Source organism: Podarcis liolepis, assembly GCF_965112155.1.
Source record: "Podarcis liolepis genome assembly, chromosome: 1".
In the NCBI taxonomy this organism is placed as follows: domain Eukaryota; kingdom Metazoa; phylum Chordata; class Lepidosauria; order Squamata; family Lacertidae; genus Podarcis; species Podarcis liolepis.
In genome coordinates this window covers 36,995,239-37,015,393 of record NC_139554.1, presented here as the reverse complement: position 1 = coordinate 37,015,393, position 20,155 = coordinate 36,995,239, and the positions used below count along the sequence as shown (strand labels likewise).

General features: G+C 41.3%; 1 protein-coding gene across 5 annotated transcripts in view; it reads left to right on the top strand.

Annotated features, from left to right (window-relative positions):
* FOXG1 (forkhead box G1) overlaps window positions 1-15,132 on the top strand; it is a 51,337-nt gene extending 36,205 nt beyond the window's left edge. For 4 of the 5 annotated variants that reach the window (XR_014527495.1, XR_014527496.1, XR_014527498.1 and 1 more), the window contains one exon: window positions 14,643-15,132. The gene's annotated coding sequence lies outside the window, so the exon portion shown is untranslated. Of the gene's footprint in view, window positions 1-73; window positions 179-14,642 lie in introns of all 5 variants that reach the window. The other variant, XR_014527497.1, reaches the window with a different exon arrangement.
* The last annotated feature ends 5,023 nt before the right edge of the window (window positions 15,133-20,155 follow it).

Genomic DNA, 20,155 nt, shown 5'->3' with positions numbered 1-20,155 from the left:
CATGAACCTCAGATGCCATCCAGCTAGTTAGGCAAATGGTCAGCTAATAGTGGCTTGTATCTGCCCCCTGAAGGATCCTGTGGGAATCAATGCTAAGAAAGGAAAGCAAGAGGAAGGGAGAGGGAGAGGGAGAGGGAGAAAGAGAGAGACCAAGCAACCAATTGTGGAATGTGAAAGGGTGCGTTCAGTTATTTTAGCTTATTTTTGTTAATAATATGTTGAGTTCTGAATAGAGAGATCATGGGAAACTTTATTTATTCAGTTGAATATTTATAAACCATGCTTGCATAAAAATACAGCAAGGTGGTGTGCATTAGACACCATTACAATAAGTGCAATTAAAAATATCAATGAAGACATTAATAAATACTGGTTGAATAAAAAGAAATTCAGATTTCAAAGGCCTGCCTGAATAACACTGTTTTTAAGAGATGTCTTAAAAAAGAAAAAAGCAATAATATTCCTGCTGAAACTCTACTAGCAGAGGGTCCCCCCCCCCCAGGAAACATGTGTAGGAGAGTTGATGCAAGTTTATTTGGCAAAGAGCAACAGCCGTTAGGGAAGCGACCAAGGTGACACAGGCTTATATAGAGGTATATCCTTTCCTTAGTTTTACACATGCATAGAAACTGAGTCAGGTACGCAGCGAGAGATGAAGAATGAGATGTCTGTCTTATCAGGGCTGAATGCCAAGTTCATCATGACTATACCCAAGGATGAGCCCTATCTCTCCCCTACATTCCACATCCTTAACCCTCCAATGGCATGGGGAAGAGCCTGTTGGATCAGGCCCATGGCCTATTTAGTCCAGCATCCTGTTCTCAAAGTGGCTGCACAGATGCCTCTTGGGAAACCCACAAGCAGGACTCCAGCACAAGAGCACTCTTTCCTTTGGTGGTTTTCAGCAACTGGTATTCACAAGCATTGCTTGTGGAGGCAGAGCATAGCCATCATGGCTAGACGCCTTCAACAGTTCTTTCCTCCATGAATTTGTCTAATCCTCTTTTATAGCCATCCAAGTTGGTGGCCATCTATATGCTGTGTGGAGAAGTATCAGGCTTAGACCTCCCCCTGCCTACAAGGCCTGCCACACTAAAGGCTCAGTCTCTAGTAAAGACTGACTGAACCTCAGAGGTGTGGGGAACCACAAGAAGCGCCCCATCAGAGGATCTCTGTGATCAAGGTGGGGTATAAAGTACAATGGTACCTTGGGTTAAGAACTTAATTCGTTCTGGAGGTCCGTTCTTAACCTGAAACTGTTCTTAACCTGAAGCACCACTTTAGCTAATGGGGCCTCCCGCTGCCGTCGCATGATTTCTGTTCTTATCCTGAAGCAAAGTTCTTAACCCGAGGTACTATTTCTGGGTTAGTGGAGTCTGTAACCTGAAGTGTCTGTAACCCGAAGCATCTGTAACCCGAGATACTACTGTATCAGTTTGAGGTTTGGCACCATCACGAAGCATGCAAAAAATGCATTACTTTACACGTATTATGGCAACACAGAGTTAAGCACACATACCCACATGGATGCCACTGAGCTGTAACTCTATAATTCATCAACAAACTCCTTCAGAAACATTTGGCTACCTTGAAACAGATGTCTGAGCCATGAAGATACAAAGTCTTGTCTAAGCATTTGGAAAGGATACATTTCATTAAACAAAGCATCCATTTCTGATGTTCAGGCTTGTGTGCCATTGCTTATGTAGTCAAAGTAGCACTACCATAGCACAGGAGGGAACTATCTTTGTGGAGTCTGAATGAAAACAATGCTAAGGCAGAGGGAGACTAAAAATTACTTGTGGGGGGACGGCATGTGCTCAGTAGTTACAGAATGCCAACTCCTTGTTTGGGGCAGGGGAGAATGGTATGCCAGATGAGAGGATGGAGAAATGTGGGAGAAAGTATGGCCGGCTGGAACATGACAGGACTATTATGCTCTCCAACATTTGGGTTCATATCCCACTTGTTGGGATTATTGATTGTCATTCTGGAACAATGCAATTTATTTGAGCATTTGTGATATAGCTCACTTCCTGCTAACAGAGACCTGTTCCAGGCTGGCACTGGAACCCTCCAGTTCCCAACCCAATGACTATTAAAACCCGTGAAAGGATAGAATGCTGCAATGCCAATATAAGTGTGTCTGCTTTTTCAGATATCCATATCTGGGCACTGTTGAGCCAATCTTATCCAATCCAGCACATAACGTCATTTGCATCACTCTCTGCTTGTGTATAGCCTGCAGCTGTGAAATGTTTTGATCATGGCTTTTGAGCTAGAAATCTAAATATGCCTCATTTATATAGAGATTTTATTCATTATTCATTATTAGATTTATATCCCACCTTTTCTCCAAAGGGCTCAAAGTGACATACCGTATTTTTTGCTCTATAAGACTCACTTTTTCCCCTCCTAAAAAGTAAGGGGAAATGTGTGTGCGTCTTATGGAGCGAATGCAGGCTGCACAGCTATCCCAGAAGCCAGAACAGCAAGAGGGATTGCTGCTTTCACTGTGCAGCGATCCCTCTTGCTGTTCTGGCTTCTGAGATTCAGAATATTTTTTTTCTTGTTTTCCTCCTCCAAAAACTAGGTGCGTCTCGTGGTCTGGTGCGTCTTATAGAGCGAAAAATATGGTATATTCTTCGCCACCTCTCCATTTTTCTTCAGAATAGGTATTCAGCTTTCTATGTGGTGGGAACCATCTTCACAAATTTGATCTTCTGGGCAGTATCACATCCTCTGTATGCCTCATATATGCCTGGTCTCAACAAATCACTCCCCTTAAGCATTTTTTCCTGTAATATTTGAGATTAACAATATAGACCATTCAATGATAAATCTGTCTGATACATCTTAAAAACAATTGTGCTTGATGGCTTGACATGCAGTTGGAAAAGCAGTGGTGTACAGTAGTTAGAGGGGGGAACCTAGGAAACAGATGGAAGCTGACCTCCACTCAGCCCACTTTTAGCCTATCTCACCAGGTTGCTATGAGGATAACATTTGTGAGGAGGAGACCAATATATAAAGAAATACTACCTAGATCTCTGTTCAGAATGCTGAGGAAAAAGAAATGGGAAACTAGCAATAGCCCTTTCATGCCTGCTAACTGTTACTTTCAAAGGACCCCATTCCTACAGAGAGATAGGAACACAGGAACATAGGACCCCACTGCCTTATGCCATCAGACCATCTAACTCAGTATTGTCTACACTGACTGGCAGCAGCTCTCTAGGATTTTAGATGGGGTTATCTTCCAGTCCTACCTGAAGATGCCAGGATCGAAACTGGGACCTTTTGCATGTCAAGCAGTTCTATGTTTGCCTTGAAACATGTAGCTCTGCCATTACATTAAGGTTAGCTTAATAGAGATCAGTAGGACTTATTTAGGGTCAGAGCATAAAAGCCATAAAATATCTCTCTCTCTCTCTCTCTCTCTCTCTCTCTCTCTCTCTCTCTCTCTCTCACACACACACACACACACACACACACAGATAGAGATATCTAGAAATTGTTTTGCTTCTGTCATCTGTTCTGCTGCTAAATTGTGGTAGTTCTTTTCACTTGCATTGGTCATGATGTCATCTTTTGTTAGCGAATCATTTCAGATTTCCAGGAGCTTGGTTTAAAGACCATTCCCTTAAAAAAAAAAAGAATCATTCTAATTTTCCTCCATGCTGCTATATGGTGGGTTTAGTGCTTAGCATCTGACATGTTTTCTCAACTACTGGTTTATAATGAAACTGCAAACATGAACATACTCAGGGGAATGTGATAAAAGCAACAACAACAACAGCATCCCATGATCTCTGCAAAGTAAATGGCAGCTCTAAAATTGTCACATCTGGATCAAAAATATTTCATCTGCTCACCTAAATAAACAAAAATAAACAGAGATAATTAGGATCAAAACTCAATGAATGTTTATTTTAACAGCTTCTTGTTTCTCATTAATTATTGGAATGGGACATGAAGACCTAAATTCTTAATGTTTGCTTTGCATAGTGTAAAAACAAGAGCAACATAAAACAGATAAGACAGATTGGTAGCTTTCTTACCAGGTAATTTATGATTAAGTTCTCTTTGTGAAACACGAGCGTCTTCCACACTTCTACAATGATGAGTGCAACTCCATAAATCCAACAGATTGTACATGGGGCTGCTGGGAGGCAGGTTCTCTGCATGGAGTTCAATCTGACTGGTTGCATTCAAGTTAAAATAAAGAAAACCCATTGCCATTTTTAAAATATAACTCATGATAATCATAGCAGTGTGTTCAATACAGTGCACATAGATAGGATTTATCCATCTGCCTGACCATCTAAGATAGCTATCATACATCTGAAGGAAACAAATATCAAAGTTAACAGTGAGCACATGAAATGTATGTACCCAAATGTGTTTCTCTAAAAGAGGAATGGGGTGGAAGAAGAATTTAGGAAGAGATGAGTCATGATTAAAGCTGGTCATGCAGGAGGTGGGACTAGTAACAACTCTCATCACCTCTGACCATTGGCTATGCTGGCTGTGGCTGATGGGTTTTGGAGACCAGCAACACCTGCAGGGCCACAAATTCACCATCTCTGATATAAAAGGACTCAGATTTAGCATTCTAGAAGCATGATCAAGCCAGTCTCCCTCCGTTTCCCTCCCAAACACTCTCTCTGGCAAAGGAGTTATGCCTTTGGAAGGTGACCACTGATAAAGGTGGTCCACAGAAGCTAATCATGTGCAATGTTGAGTGGGAGGTGCAACAATACTCACACTGGGAGGCCAAGTCTGTGGTGCATCCCTGTTCCACTGGCTACTGCTGATACTGGTTTTCAATTTTGTTAGCTTTAAAAAACAAAACAAACAAACAAAAAATCACACACCATATCCTATGTAAACTAGTCTCACTGGGACTCTAGAAGAAGCATGTAATATAAATCAGTAATTCAATAAAACCATTTACAAGTTCAACTAATACAGAAACCTGAAACCAAACCCTCATGCAAGCAACATTGTGACATAAACCATCAAGGTACTCCTATTTATTTTGTTGTTGTGTATTTTGAAGCATCCCTTAATTTACATGGGGATTACATTCCTGGCCCCTGCACACATAAGTGATATTGTGTGAAGTGGGGAATACCCTCTAAACAACCTTTAAACACCCTCTCTGCCAATCTCTCTCTAATACCTACAAAAAAAAAAATACTGTATACAAAAATATCCACAACTAGAACTGAAGCCCTCAGGCTGGTTGGAGGCTGGAGGATGAACTGGAAAGTGGCTGCTGTTGGGCGGGGAAGCTAAGCAGCATAAACAAAGCCTTGCTGTGCCTCTGGTCTCTTCGGGGCTTCTTCCACCTTCACTGACATCCACTTCAGCCTCCAGGGAGCGTCTCCTCGCAAGCCGCAAGGACTCTCTCCAGCTCTTTCCCACCATTTTGGGATTTGAATTGAATTATTTATGTGTTTCCCAGCACTGTGTGGGGTCGCATGTAGGTGGGATGGGTGACACCTGTATCTCTCAGGGCACCATGTTCCAAAGAGTAGAATTAGTCACCCATCCTTTCCAAAAGGCAATCAGTTCATACAGAGCAGAAATGTCAGTCATCAATTGGATGGCTGGATGTGTACACAGCAGTGAAAGAGCAGTGCACAGATTAATGGATATTTTTCTAAAATTGCGGTCTATGTGCTCTTGCATATGGCAGCATGTTGAGTAGCCTCTGATGCTCCTCAGGGTTCCCTGGCTCTATCTAGGACTGTGATACCAATTAAAGAAGCCACCGTCTCCTTGTGGAACTTCCTGCACAAAGAGATTCATTGGCCAACCTCTCATCACTTTTAGATGGTGGGCTATCGCGATGATTGTGTGCACTGAGATTGGTCTGTGGAAGTTACAAAAACAACGACAACAACCACTAGATGTTTGAAAATCTCCACTTTTAAAATAATGTCTGTTGGACTTGTTTTTACTATTGATTGAAATGGTTTTGCGCTGATTTTATGGCTATTTATGCAACATGTCAGCCACCATTAGTCTTATCAAGCATCTACCGTGAGCACATGAAGAGGGCTGTGGGGCCACATCCCCAAGCCCAGGCTTCAATATATCTGCCTCCAGGTGTGCCAACTTGAATAAAATATTTGGGGGGTGGAGCAAGCCCCACCCCACATAATCGATCACATGACATGGCACACACACACACCATTGGAATGGCAATGCCCATCAACTTTCCCCCCCACACTGAGCAGAAAGGTCTGAAGGGGGATTGTAAATACATTTGATTAAGTGCATGTACGGGCCTCTCCATAGCTCGAAAACCCCAATCATTCAGGGTTCTTAATTGCTGGGAAGTTGAAGGCACTTAAATTCCATCTTCAAACCTTCCTGCTCAAGACAGTAAGATCCAGGGTAGAGTAGGCAGGATGACTGGAGGGAGGCTTGTGTATGTCATCCCATGCTTTCTGCAAAATAAGGTAGTGGTGCACTTGGTCTAGCCAAAGTTAAGCCCTCTGAAGCCCCCATTGATTCCAAAGGCAACAATTTAAGAAAAGGCAGAACTTTCTCACAAAATTCAATGTGATTCCAAGTGCTAAATTCTGACTAGATTGTGCATATGGGTTACAATAATTTATTAAAGTTGCACCAATTTACTTAAGATACATTCTCCCTGTCACAATAAGCCTTTGTTTTAATTGACAACCAATTAAATATTAGAAGTGATAATTAAAAGAGAAAGTTATGTTTGAGCTATCTTAAGACTGCCCTGCACCCTGAATTGTATTTTTAAAATAATAATAAAAATAAGGAACAGGTTCGCAATATTTGGTTAAAATTCCTGTCACATGTCTTGTTTCAGAATTAAGCTAATCATACCTTGTGGAGCTGAGCGTGTTTTCTTTCAGATTTGGTCACAGGTCCTAGTACTAAATTAATATAATCATAGCCTTTTGTTCTGCTGGGAATAAAATAGTTGTTTAATTAAACATGCCAGTTGTTTATAATATAATGTTTCAGAAAAACTTGTTTGAAAGGAAAGATAAAGATTTATATCAAACATTTCAATCTGACAAGTAAATTACATTTCCTCTGCCATAACGAGAGGTAAAGCAGAAAATAATGATTACAACATCTGTAACTTGCGTTGTTCCTCAGAGGAACTGAGCACTTGTTCTCATTATTCAGAGATGTGATATGCATTTGCCTACAAAGGTGACCTTTACATTCTAGAGATTAAAGCAGCATGTTTTTCCACCTTTAAAATAGAGCTCCATGGTTGATCTTCAAATTCTTTGCATCAACTTATAACCATCTCTTTCCAGTGAAATATTTCCGGGGGAGGGGGTGGGAATACACACAAAGAGATGAGTAAATGACTGTATTAAAAATGCCGAAAGATTTTTTTTTTGGTTTGTGGAATTTCATTTATTAAAACAGAAATCACCAGTATAGCACCGACAGTGTGGTGCAATGGTTTGAGTATTGGACTAGGGTTACACTCACACCATACATTTAAAACATGTTTAAAGCATTTGGCTTCTCCCAAAGAATCCTGGGAACAGTAGTTCACACCTAACAGAGCCACAATTCCCAGCAGTCTTAACAAACTCCTAGGATTCCTTGGGGAAATATGGCCTAAGACTGAGGAGACCCTGGTTCAAATACCCATTTAGAAAAAAAAACCCCAAAAACCTCACACAAAGCACACTAAATGTGAAATTGTGGTTGAAATATACAGTACAGTGGTACCTCGGGTTACATATGCTTCAGGTTACATACGCTTCAGGTTACAGACTCCGCTAACCCAGAAATATTACCTCAGGTTAAGAACTTTGCTTCAGGATGAGAACAGAAAATGTGTAGCGGTGGCACAGCGGCAGCAGGAGGCCCCATTAGCTAAAGTGGTGCTTCAGGTTAAGAACAGTTTCAGGTTAAGAACAGACCTCCAGAAGAAATTAAGTTCTTAACCCGAGGTACCACTGTACTAGGACTAGAGCTGCTTAGAATGCCTGTATCTTTTCTCCAACTCAAATAAAATGGGTATCCAATGCACCTGTTGTGAATTACTGAGAACTGTGGGAGACATTTTACTGGTTTACTGCAGTGAGCTTTGCCTTTTGACAAGCATTTATTTGACATATTGTATTTGTTCATAACGGAACTAAATTAGAATACTTTCGATCACAATCCTAAACCATTGATCTAGCTCCTATTTTTCCATTGCCATCATAATAATATGTTTTGTGACACTGTGCTAGCAAATATTTTAAGCTATCATTGTGTAAAGGAGACAGGAGATGAAGTTTCACAGATGTTTTGTTGAATCCAATGGAGCTACAGCACTGAATACCACCCCTGGAGTTAAGAGTGACCAAGTAAGGTGCCCAAGTTTGCTGATGACATTAAATTATCCAGGGTGGTAAAAGATAGGGGGGTTGTCGTTGTGAGGGGCTCAGAAAGAATCTCTCCAAACTGAGTGAATGGGCATGAAAATGGTAAACATGGTTCACTATAAATAAGTGTAAAGTAATGCACATTGGGGAAAAGCACCCTAACTGCACACATACAGGCACATAAATCCTGATGGAGCCTGAACCGGTGTTGGCTGACTAGATAAGAATTCTTAGGCCATGGTACATGGTTCAATGAAAACACTTACCCAGTGAGAGAAAAAGAAATGCAACCTCCAAGTTAGGAATTAATAGGTAAAGAGTCAAAAATAAAACTACCAATGTAAGGTTACCAGATTTTTTTTCAATGAATCCAGGGACACTTTAATTAATTAATTAAATACTACATGTTCGGGACGTTGATGCTGCAGCGATGGCGGTGGCAGAGGAGCAGCCCCCGCCTTGACCTCAACCTCCACATTTCCCCTTCCTCCGAGGCTTCTATCTCCTTTCTCCATGAGCCTGGGCAGTCCCTGAGTTGTTGGTTCTTTGGTGGTAGTGGTGGTGGGGAAGCGATGCGTGGTGGGTCAGGCATGGAAGGCAGAGAAGGCAGGCCAAGAGCGGTGGCGGTGAGGCTCGGGCAGTGCGATGCCTCCCTTCCCTTTGGAGCAGCCCCAATCCCATTCCTACTTGTGTGCAAGCAGGAGGGGGCGGGGATCCCTCAGCTGGGAAGGGAGGCTTCCCATTGCCTAACTGAGAGATCCCTGCCCCCTGCTGCTTGCACGCAAGCTCTGATAGGCAGTGTGAAGCCTCCCTTCACAGCTGAGAGATCCCCGCCCCGAACCTGCTTTTATGCAAGTAGGAGTTGGGAGGCTGCTCTGATAGGCAGCATGAAGCCTCCCTTCATAGCTTAGTTGCTGGGGTCAGGGAAGGTGGAGGCAGCCCAAAAGCTGCATCTTAGAGCCTCTGCACCACCACCATATGGGGACTTCCGAGCAGCTCCTGAAGCCAGCCAGAGCCAACTGCTCCAGGCTGCTGAGACTACCGCTGCTGTGTTTCCCGGGGACATTAGATGAACTCCGGGGATGGAATTTGACCGGTGACTTATTCACAAATCTGGGGACTGTCCCTGGGAAACTGGGACGTCTGGTAACCCTACCAATGCAATAATGGCTTTAAACAAATCTGTGATGCAACCACACTTGGAATGCATGTACAACTGGGTTGTACTCAAACTTCTTCCTCTTCCATTCCTCATGAGAGAGATATAAAAATATCCCATAGTACTTAACTCAAGTACTATGGTCATTGTTTTAAACCACCACTTCCCCCCTTTCACTGTTCCTCTCTTCTTGCTCCCATGCCATGTCCACTGCCGTTGTGCAAGCTGACTTCATGTAAATTTATGGTTGGGATGGGGCACCACACATCCGCCAATAGGGGCTGCATGCTGACATTCTCACATTTTTGTTGTAAATAGAGAAAAAAAGGTAGATTTACTAGTTGAAATTCTACCATGATCTGAAAGTGAAAGAAGAGCCAAGTGGACCAAGAACCTTTAAAAAGTGTGTGTGTGTGTTTGTAATGAATTTCAGTGATATATTTTGTCTGACGAATGAGGTCGTCCTACTTCAACACAATCTTATCACAATAAGTTCATTTGTCAACATTCAAGTGAATTGTGTGTAGAGGGGAGAGCACGTGGCTTAGAAATAATTTCTAGCCCTGACAATGTGTGTCTGTCACTAAAGCAGTCTATTCCAAAACAGATACATCACAGCAGTAACGAGAAAAGAAAGCCTGGTTTAATTTGAACATGCATTTATCTTCATAAAACCCAAGTGGTTCTCCAAGGATGTCATTTTACAGATTTGCCTTGGACCGATTTAAAATCGGCACATATGCTTTATTTTCTTGTGCACAACAGGAGTGAAGATGGGTATGATTTTCCCCCTTTTGCAGGGGTGAAATAGGTTGCCTGTCAGTTGGATTTAGGCGACAGTCTGTCTGCAGGCCGTAAGATGATCTGCATAGTGCCAGAGGAAAGCGGGCAAAATTCCTGGCTTGCAAGTACAGATACTGATCTACCTTAGCCACCTAAACAATGCCTCACCTGTTTGCCTTGTCCATACCTTATTTTACGCAGTCTAATGCTTGTTTTGTTTGACTTTTCTTTTATTTCTGTGGATCTGAGCTTTGATACACTTTGGGGACTACATAAACACAGTGTTGTACTTGAACATCACCATACTTCAGAGTACTCTGGTGGCTTAAGACCACCACCCCCTCAGCAAGAACAGCACTGTTATTGAAAATTATGAGCCCAGGACCAAATAAGTAGGCCACATACGCCAGTGTTTGATCTACCAGACGAGTGTCCAATGACATTGAATGTGAGATTCTACTAATTACTGCACTGTGTACCCTCAGTTAAAATTTCTTCCACTGGAACTAGTAAAAGGCTTTCTATTTTTATTAATTATTTTCCAGTGGCTGATAGCTAGGAGATAAGTTACTATAGCGTTTAGAATTCTATCCACTCGTTTTCCAGACAGAAGTATGTCGCTGTGTACAGCCTCTTTCACATAGGAATGAAATAGAAAACTCAGTCCACTTTCTCAGTAAAGTATAATATAAATATTTTACCACCATTCATTATTGGCTTGCTGATAGCTAGTCCAGCTTTGCCAACAGGAATCGGAGGGGGTTGTGTGCGCCTTGTAACTATATTTGTGCTGGGAAGCGTGGAGACAAATATCCATGCAAAGCAAATGAAGAAAATGGAGGCAAACACACAGACACACACACACACACACACACACACGCACACCATCAATGGAAACTAAACAAGCATTTCTCTAAAGTGCTGACACTTGGTATTATTTAATTTGCATACAGCACATTTCACTTGGGCTGGAGAACAATTAAGTTAACAAATAACGAAATCATCTGTACTCTTAGGGGTAATTTAACATGACTTGATTTTAAACTGTTTTACTTTGGCGTTACAAGGAACAGTCTCTATTTCATGCCAAAGCTCATCAATTTAAATCAATGGAAAACACTGAGACTGTAATGAATTGTGAGATGAATGAAGCAGGACTGAAAGCAAATATTCTGGCGACTCAAAGGATTGGCCTGAATCGGGCTGTTATTTGAAATACAGTTAAATATAAGAGGCTGGTTCTTCATTTATGTTGTCATATGAATAAGAAGTATTCACATTCATAATCAGTGGTGCAGTGGTAAAATCTGGAGTTCAGGCACTCATAGAGTAGTCCCCAGGGCCACAACTGACCCCCAAGGAGAGTCTAGAAATCAAGGAAGCTATATTGATTTATTTTATATGTGGGGTGGGTGTAAAACACACACACACACACACACACACACACACACACACACACACACACACACGAGTGCTACCACGTCAAAGAGCATAATACCTAGTTTATAATGCCTGTGGCATAATGCTACACTCCTGTGTATAAATTGCCTCTGAGGAAGCTCCACTGGTTTCACTGGTGCTTACTTCTGACTACATAGGCTCAGATTTAAAAAGCTTGAACAAAAGATCTTCAGCCAGCTGCAGTACATTTGACTTTTAACTGGAAATGTAAACAGTCTGAAAAGAATTGCTACTATTTAGACTGCTAGTGTGAAGAAGGAACACCATCAAAGAAATGGAAAGATGTATCCAGCCTCTGCTTGATTATTTTCTTCATTCTCTGACTTCCTCTGTTCTAATCTGTCACAAATAATAGTAAAACGTGAAAGTGTCATGATCAGATCATTCACTTGACACAGCAAGAAGGATTTATTCATTACCCTGAAACTCCGGCAGATGACATCATTGTTCCTGCTCAAAAAAAGCTGCACCCCCTCCCCCCAATGTCTTCTTCACTACACCACTCTTCATAATGTTACAGAGGTGACATTCATTGCAAGAAAAATGTAACTGCAGAGTCTGGAGGCACAAGCGTACAGAATTCTCTAAATTATCCCGTGAGTCTTCATTTAAGCTAGTTAATTTGGAACACAGTGCAACTAATTTACCTTAAAGTCATGGAGGACATTTAAAACAGCCATCTAATCAGATGTTCTGATAAAATGGGGATGCATTTTCTATTGTTTGCATAATTAAATAACCACATTGGACATGAAGAGTGAATCTGAACCATCAAGACCTTAAGAAATGTCCATATACTTCTTTAGGATTGTGGTGTATGGATCCAGTGCATGACTGATAGAAGGTTAATGGAGAGTGTAATTAGAAAGCTCTAATATTGATCACTGTTTCAAAAATTTATTCACTTGGGAGCTGCATACAGACAAAGATCTGAAGCAGCTTTGGAAGACTGCAGCTCACAAACCACTTATTCCAGTGAATAGAATCCCTAACAGTCTGAGCGAGTGGACTGCAAATGGTCCCTATGAATTTTAATCCTGAGCATTGACATGAGAAAATCTCATTCACTAGTTGACACTTGTTCAAGCCCAGACTATAGATTGTTCATGGTAGAGGTGCATGGATGGATGAATCAGGTTCCAACCTGTGTCACTTTCAACTATATTTTCCCCTCAGTCTACGCTGTTCCATTTTTTGCCTGTCTTTGCCACTTACGTTTTTAGACCTTCCTCCTTTTTTATGCAGACACCCACCCACCATTATTCACAATTTTATAAGGGGGTGCTAGGGATTCCTTTGAAATTTGCTCTTCCTTTACACAGATAGCAGATATCTTTCAGTCATCTTTTTATATCCAAGTCTCTGGGAGACACTATGTAATCCAGTGGTGTCCAAACTTTTTTCAAAGAGGGCCAGAGTTGAAGAAGTGAAGGGCCGTGAGGGCCGACCAAAGGGCCAAGTTGTTGAGCTTTTTTAAATGATTTTGCCCCAAAGTTGTTGAGCTGTTTTTAGGATTGAAGTTGTTGAGGTTTTTTATAGGATTCTACCCCAGAAAATAAACTGCCACAGAGGCCAGATTAAACTGACAACCGACTGGTGGGCCGGATTAGGCCCCCGAAACGGACTTTGGACATGCCTGATGTAATTCTATCCCAATCCCTTGCAGCCACATTTTTAATGCCAGTGTGCTGGCTGCTGCAGCAGCTGGGCTTTCTAGCACTTTGCAGCAGCTTTTACCAGTGGAAAGAAAGCCTTCAGACTTCAAAGGCAGCCCTTGGACCACCTTGTAAAACCCAAGGACTGCAATACGAAAATTCAGAGAACTGCAGAGTAAGCTGGGAAACTATGTTCTCATCTGCTAAGTGGTGCAGGAGGAGCAGATCAGGTCAACTAACTCCTAAATATGGTGAAAACAAATTTCTGTCACATACCTGGTCCATGGTGAACAACTCGGTCATGTGAGAACATTGTTTGAGTCCAGATCACCACTATTCCAAAAGTAACACCTAATCTCATCCTAGGCATGCCATTTCCATCACCTGGAAACTGAAATACAGGATTTAGGAGGCATCTGAGAAGCCTACCACCCAGAAACAGGTGAAGACTGAAGGGCTCCATAGCAAAATTTTTGACATTGGTTTGGACTGAGGCATGATCCTGCACAGACAGCAATTCTGCATGTGCAACTGCCCCACACTTTCCTCCTCTAGCTTCAGATCCTCACATCCAAACCTATGCTGTTATGAAGGGTTTCCCAAACTGCAACATTACATTTTCAGGGAGCGCAGAGGAGGGTGTAGGAAAGCTCTAATCACACAATTTAAGATACTAGTCTTTGTCCTCTGAGCTAGGTTTTTTTTGGTGAACGCATGTTGATTTTCTGCCATATTACCATGCCACAGGCTGAGAAAGTTGCTTCACTGCCAACCAGATGTGCTGAACTCTGTATGAATAGACTTTGGCAACCACAATTTCTTGAGCAGCTGGAGCCTGCAATCAGATTTAGAATAAGCCAATCTGAGCCGAATGCAGCACACATAGCTGCCAATCAGATGACTAGTTCATCCTGTGGACACATGCTCATCACAGGATGATCAAACACAGTGGCTGCTTAGTGTTCAGGATCTCACGGGCATAGATCCCACTTTTCTGTAGCATAGGAGATTGGCTTTGTGTCATCCATCTCTGGCTTCAGAGAACTGGTCAACATAAAGATCCAGACGTATTTATTTCTGAATCAATTGTATTGTTTTGAAAGCCATTAAAGAGGCATGTTTAAGAAAGGAGTCTTTCAAAGGCAACACTTTCCTGTTGTCAGTAAATAATGTTGTCAATTGTCTCTTTTGCAGAACACACAGGCTGAATCTCATCTGCAAGCAATGAAGCAATGATCTGTGAGCCCTGGAAGCACTAGTAAAAACTAAATCTGCGGAGGGACAGAAGATTTCAGCTCAGCTTTTTTTTATTGTGTACTGTGAGATCATGTCTATTTGTGGATCTTTGTCTTCCATAACTGACAATGGGAGTTGTGTGATGATCCCTTGAACGAGGTCTCTGAATTCTATTCTGATCCAGTCTTTACTTCAGATCAGTTTTTCTCTCTCCAAGATTATGGACTATTAATAGTTTGCACATATGGGAAGCATCATTTGGTGAATGGAGTCTTATGAGGTGGGGTTCTGCCTCACACTTCCTACACTCCTGACAGGCATGCAAGCAAATCTTTACATCCTGGATATGTTGCTATCAAAATCAAGAGAACCATCTAGAGAAACATAAAATCGCCTTTAATGAGGCTAATGGGATGACTTGGGAAATGAAAACTATTCTCAGCTCTTCTGTGCTCTTCATTTGTTTCATTTCATTTCAGATTGCTGCAAATCATTAAGGGGTGTTTGTAAAAAGTAACCAGGCTAAGTGATTTAGTTATGATACTTAGTGGAGCTTCATGAAATCAGATGAGTTTCTTTTCAGTTTCCCAGAGTGTTTGCTATTGCCTTGTGGAAACAGATGGAGTTAGTGGGCCTTCACAACCAATTTGTCTGAATCCTGAACTGAATCAGGCTGTATTGTACCCATTTTTCTTCATTTTGTACTGAATCTGGATCAGGTTGAGGTAGTTACAAATCACCACAGAGTCAAAACTATTTGTAGTGATTTGAGCTGATCTGGAGCTCAGCCACGATGCACAGCCTAACAATCACCAGGGGGTATTTGTCAAGATAAAATGGGAGGGGATACAAAGACCCTCCTGAACTACATGAAGGAATGGTAGGCTGAAAGAAGACTTAGAAATAAATAAAAATTATAGAAAGATAACTCTCCCTAGTTATGCAGGTGCATGGTTTGGGATGGGAGAGACCTGTGTCAGAAATTCTGGAGAGCTCCAGCCAGTCAATGTAGACAATACTGAGCTAAATGGACCATTAGTCTGACTTGGTGTAAGGCAGCTTCCTCTGTTCCTATCCAGTTCTACCACTATTGTGAAGATAGTTATGGTGTTCCTAGACTGGGTTAGCTTGACCTCAGTTGTCCATGCATTGGTAACCTCCAAGATGGATTACTGCTATGCACTCTATGTGGGGCTACCCTTGTGTTAGTGTATTGCAGTAATCCACAGGGTGGCCCACAGGGTGTATGTGTATGTGGGGGGCGGGGGCGGGAATAAAGATTTAGTCCACTGGATCAAAAAGATTCCCCACCCTTGCCTTATATACTTTGCAGATCACCGCAGTTTGCAGCAGAGCTTCTCCTTCAAGTTCCAAAGATATCAGAAACTCACTCTATATGGTAACTCAGAGCAGCGCGTTCTTTTAGTGTGGCTGCTCCTGTTCTGTGGAATGGTATTTCTGTTGAGATACAACAGGCTACGACTATTTCTCATTTCTAGAAACGATTGGAGATATTTTTGTTCAGTCAAGCTTCTTCCGTTGGATTAATAGGTTTCTGTCATGGGTGTGTATTGTTTACAAATTCATTTTCTGTTTTTTGTGCGCTGTTTAAAACTGTTTTATGAGCAGTTTTTGTTACATTTTGTACATCACATGGGGATATATCTGGAAGGCGATGAATAAATAACAGTAACAATCATTTATTTGGAAGATATCGAGAAAGCCCACTGCAAGGTCTTTAAAGCAGCTGCCCAAAGATTGCTAGTAAATTAAGTCTCCATCCATGAAATACTGTCATTCAACAAGAGCTTAGAAATGTAGTTTGACCTCTCTTAGATCTGAGAGTATTACATTGTTATGTTCCTTTTTTTAAATGGTGTATGCACCCACCATTTTCTAGGTGTCGAAAAATATACTTTTTAGAGTATAATGAGGCCGTATCAAGGTTTTCCATTCTAAAGGTAATGTGTTTTTTCCCCTTTAAGACAACATACTTTACCATTTTTAACTTTTCTCATCATATTTTTGACAGCAGGTTTTCCAATTTTGACAGGTTTTTAAAAGTAATTTTAACAGATGAGTGATTTCTCCTCCAGCAAAGTCAGATTATGTGAAATGTCAATGTAAAAACCATATACTGTGACACATAATCATTTTTAGCTGAATTTACTTATTAATTTTACTTGCTGTAGCTAATAAACCCTAAGTGCTTGGCTAATTGTATTGCTTATTTAAATATTTTAAAGGGTGTATTTTAAAATTGCATTTCTTTTTCTGACTCCAAATTTTTTTCAAGGCCCCATGATCTGTCACACATTCATTATGAGTCTAGGAATCAGCATCACAACTGGGAAATCTCAGTTCAAAGAACTGAGTCAATGAAGAATCACAATGCACATTCTCTTTCCTTTAAAGGCCAAACATATTTTCAGAGCACTTCCAGTGAACCTCGTCCACATACCACATCAGGTTGGTTTGTACCATCAGCAGAATAAATTAGTATATCACTTCCTGGTCTTTAGGCAGCAGGTGGGGATTCGATGTTCGACAGCTTTCTGCACGTAGAACACTAACATGCCAAGAAGAAAGAATTGACATAGTCTCCTTGAGTGCAAGGAGAATTTCCTTTTTGCAGGAACTTTTCCAAACATGCAAACTCCACCTGCGTTTTGGTGTAGCATACAGCAGGAAAATATTTACCACTTGATTCTGCATACACACACACACACACACACACACACACAGAGAGAGAGAGAGAGAGAGAGAGAGAGAGAGAGAGAGACTATATAAATAAGGATTTAGAATTCCAGATCTGGAAAGAGGTGGCTTGAGGACTGATAGGTAGATGTTGGTCTGCCGTAGTCGAAACAGAATAAACAAAAAAAAATATAAAAAATATCCTTCCAGTAGCACCTTAGAGACCAACTAAGTTTGTTATTGGTATGAGCTTTCGTGTGCAATGCACACATCTTCAGATACACTGAAACAGGTTTGGCCTGTTAGACTGCAGAATCCTTCTTTAACATTTGATGTTGGTGCTATTCATATTGCTGGTTCAAATACACCAATACAGAGATGGGGAAGCTCAGCCCGGAGGCCAAATGCAGACCTCCAGGCATCTTTATCCTGCCCCTACAACCTTCCCTGTCCATATCTGCACCCTCCTTGGCTGTCATGTGCGCTTGACTTGTGATCATGCCTTTCGCTTGCCTGGAAAGGAAGAATTGAGGGCGCGCTCAGAAGCACTGCTGGTTCTTCCTTTCTTCTTTTGTGGGTGTGGCCTGAATGTGTCAAAGTTTCCCATGGGATGGGGGAATTTCTGGATGTGGCCTGCCATCCAAATCCAGCTCCCTACCGTGGACTCTGTCCTGGAATGTTTGTGAACTGCCAGGACTGTTCTGTGCTGAATGCTTGGCATGCAGAATGAAGCTCTTTCCTATGTTCAAATATGGAAAGGCAAGCAGTAATATACTGGGGCTCTCTATCCCTGCTCCCAGCAGAACTGTGTAGACAATATGGGATGTACGTTATATGAAGCTCAGTGAAGGGAGGGTAGTGTGTGATTTGCAAAAGCAAAGAGAGAGAGAGAGAGAGACAGACAGAGAGAGAGAGAGTGAGAGAGAGGGGGGAAGCAAGAGCTACATCCATGTTTAGCTCCATCAACTTGAAGTTAAGCCAATAATAATAATAATAATAATAATAATAATAATAATAATAATAATTTATTATGTATACCCCACCCATCTGGCTGAGTTTCCCCAGCCACTCTGGGTGGCTTCCAATCAAGTGTTAAAAACAAAACAACATTAAATATTAAAAACTTCCCTAAATTTAGAGATTTGGGCAGACTTTACCTTTGCAGAATTTACTTCCTTTTCTTGCTAGAATGTTGAGTGAGCAGCCAGAGCCAACTGCAAAATAAGGGGGGACATATGTTAACATGTAAAGAACAGGGTGCCTCTGAGCATATTCACAGCCCACAAATTTGTATTCAGTACCAAAGTGAAGCTTGCAAGTTTTTTCACACAAGGATCCTCTTCTTGCTAACCCCGCTGAGCATTCTTTCTGAGCAACCTAACTGAGGCGGGAAAAGCTTTTCAATTGTTGCCATTGCCATTAACTAAATATATATCGTTAAACAACTGAGAATCAGAAACCCTCACTGACTGGCTGCAAATCATCTAGAGCTCTACCTATATCTCAGCCTACCTTCTGCCCATCCCCTCATTTAGACCTCCTATGCCCTTTTTAAACGTGTTTTTTTGGGGGGCATATTGGGTTGTTGTTTTATTTTTGGGGGGTGTTTTTTCGTTTTATGTCTTGATTTTATTCTGTGAACCGCCCTGAGACCCCCAGGTATAGGGTGATATAATAATAATAATAATAATAATAATAATAATAATAATAATAATAATAATACAGTGGTACCTCGGGTTAAGTACTTAATTCGTTCCGGAGGGCTGTTCTTAACTTCTTAATCTGAAACTGTTCTTAACCTGAAGCACCACTTTAGCTAATGGGGCCTCCTGCTGCCACCACGCCGCCAGAACACGATTTCTGTTCTCATCCTGAAGCAAAGTTCTTAACCCAAGGTACTATTTCTGGGTTAGAGGAGTGTGTAACCTGAAGCGTATGTAACCCGAGGTACCACTGTAATAATAATAATAGACCAGTTTATTATAATGTCTCAAAACTTCAGTATTTTGTGGATGAGGTTGGGAGGTATCATCATTTCATTTCATACATTCAACTAGAAATGCCATGTTCAGTTTCCATGGAATCATCATTGATTCTGTCTGGGACTGGGTCATCATAATAAGGGTTTTTTTAAAAAAATAAATCTTATGAATGAACTGGTGGCCTAAAGAAAGCATACAGCCTGTTTCACCACAGGATGCACATTTGGATGCCAGTTTCATCAAAACTGAAAGGACAAAGGTCGCCTAGAAGGCGAAAGGGCACAGCACCGTTAGCAGGCATCTTGGCCGAAGTGCAGAATTGATACTGACACTCTTTGAAGGCAGCCTCATTCAGCCTGTATCTTATGTGATGCGGAATATTTGAAGACTTGAGAAGTAAGAAATTTCAGGATGTCGCATGATAGGAGTCTAATAAATATGTCCCATTTTTGCCTCCTAAAATTAATATGCTGCATTGTTAATACAGAAACAGCCTAGTTTCCCACCTGGTATAACAATAAAACAATGAACAGGGTGGTGAAACTATGGCTACTGCAATTGACACAAGATACTGTAATATTACCAAGGCAACTATCTGTAAAAAAATAAAATAAACGTCCATAAAAATGGCAAAAGTAATTTCTTTCCCAAATAGGTTTTATCTTAAACAATAGTAAACACAGTAAATAAAGAGATCACTTGTAATATATCAGTGGTTCAGTGCTCATTTCTTCTCTTTCCAAAACCAATTATATCTCGAACAATTGCAAACGCAGTAATAAAGAGTCCACT